This window comes from Triticum dicoccoides, chromosome 2B (genome assembly GCF_002162155.2).
Source record: "Triticum dicoccoides isolate Atlit2015 ecotype Zavitan chromosome 2B, WEW_v2.0, whole genome shotgun sequence".
Classification (NCBI taxonomy): Eukaryota; Viridiplantae; Streptophyta; class Magnoliopsida; order Poales; family Poaceae; genus Triticum; species Triticum dicoccoides.
In genome coordinates, this window is record NC_041383.1 from 359,213,260 (window position 1) to 359,215,657 (window position 2,398).

Here is a 2,398-nt window from a genome sequence, read left to right on the forward strand (position 1 = left end):
AAGACAAAAAGAGGAGATAGTCTCACATCAACTAGGCGTATCAATGGGCTATGGAGATGCCCATCAATAGATATCAATGTGAGTCAGTAGGGATTGCCATGCAACGGATGCACTAGAGCTATAAGTGTATGAAAGCTCAAAAAGAAACTAAATGCATGTGCATCCAACTTGCTTGCTCATGAAGACCTATGGCATTTGAGGAAGCCCATCGTTGAAATATACAAGCCAAGTTCTATAATAAAAAATTCCCACTAGTATATGAAAGTGACAAAATAAGAGACTCTCTAACATGAAGATCATGGTGCTACTATGAAGCACAAGTGTGGAAAAAGGATAGTAGCATTGCCCCTTCTCTCTTTTTCTCTCATTTTTTTGATTGGCTTCTTTGGCCTCCTTTTTTTATTGGCTTCTTTGACCTATTTTTTTCCTCACATGGGGCAATGCTCTAATAATGATGATCATCACACTTCTATTTACTTACAACTCAAAAAATTACAACTCAATGCTTAGAACAAAATATGACTCTATGTGAATGCCTCCGACGGTATACCGGGATGTGCAATGAATCATGAGGGGCATGTATGAAAGAATTATGAAAGGTGGCTTTGCCACAAATACGATGTCAACTACATGATCATGCACAGCAATATGACAATGATGAAGCGTGTCATAATAAATGGAACGGTGGAAAGTTGCATGGCAATATATCTTGGAATGGCTATGGAAATGCCATAATAGGTAGGTATGGTGGCTGTTTTGAGGAAGGTAAATGGTGGGTGTATGGTACCGGCGAAAATTGCACCGCACAAGAGAGGCTAGCAATGTTGGAATGGTGAGAGTGTGTATAATCCATGGACTCAACATTAGTCATAAAGAACTCACATACTTATTGCAAAAATTGACAAGTCATCAAAACCAAGAACTATGCGCATGCTCCTAGGGGAAGGGTTGGTAGGAGTTAACCATCGCGCCATCCCGACCTCCACACAAAGGATGACAATCAAAGAGATACCTCATGCTTCAAATTTGTTACATGATGGTTACCATACGTGCATGCTATGGGACTCACAAACCTCAACACAAGTATTTCTCAAATTCACAATTACTGCACTAGCATGACTCTAATATAACCATCTTCATATCTCAAAACAATCGTAAATAATCAAACTTCTCATAGTATTCCATGCACTTCATATGAAAGTTTTTATTATATCCCTCTTGGATGCCCATCATATTAGGACTAGTTTTATAACCCAAGAAAATTACCATGATGTTCTAAAAGACTCTCAAAATAATATGAGTGAAGCATGAGAGTTCAAAATTTTCTATAAAATAAAGCCACCGCCGTGCTCTAAAAAGATATAAGTGAAGTACTAGAGCAATATTGCCTAGCTCAAAAGATATAAGTGAAGCACATAGAGTATTCTAATAAATCACGATTCATGTGTGTCTCTCCCAAAAGGTGTGTACAGCAAGGATGATTGTGGTAAACTAAAAGTCAAATACTCAAATCATGCAAGACGCTCCAAGCAAAACACATATCATGTGGTGAATAAAAATATAGCCTCAAGTAAAGTTACCGATAGACGAAGACGAAAGAGGGGATTCCTTCCGGGGCACCCCCAAGCTTAGGATTTTGGTTGTCCTTGAATATTACCTTGGGTGCCTTGGGCATCCCCAAGCTTAGGCTCTTTCCACTCCTTATTCCATAGTCCATCAAATCCCTACCCAAAACTTGAAAACTTCACAACACAAAACTCGACAGAAAATCTCATGAGCTCCGTTAGTATAAGAAAATAAATCACCACTTTAAGGTACTGTTGAAAACTCATTCTTTATTTATATTGGTGTAATATCTACTGTATTCCAACTTCTCCATGGTTCATAACCCCGATACTACCCATAGATTCATCAAAATAAGCAAACAACACACGAAAAACACAATCTGTCAAAAAACAGAACAATCTGTAGTAATATGTAACTCTCAAATACTTCTGTAACTCCAACAATCCATAACAATTAGGAAAACCTGCGAAATTGGTGTACAAATCCAGAGCAAAAAGAATCAGATCAAAAGCACGTTTCTGTGAATTTTCAAAACTAATTTACTAACCGCAAAAGTTTCTGATTTTTAGCAGGATGAACACAACTATCACCGTAAGCTATCCTAAAAGTTCTACTTGGCACTAACACTTAGTAAAACATAAAACCACATCTAACCAGGGGCTGGATGAATATTTTATTACTAAACAGGAACAAAAAGCAAAGAACAAAAATAATATTGGGTTACCTCCCAAAAAGCGCTATCGTTTAACGCCGTTAGCTAGGCATAAAAATGCGAATGGATCTAGGTATTGCCATCATTGGCATGCAATCCATAAGTGGCTCTCATAATAGA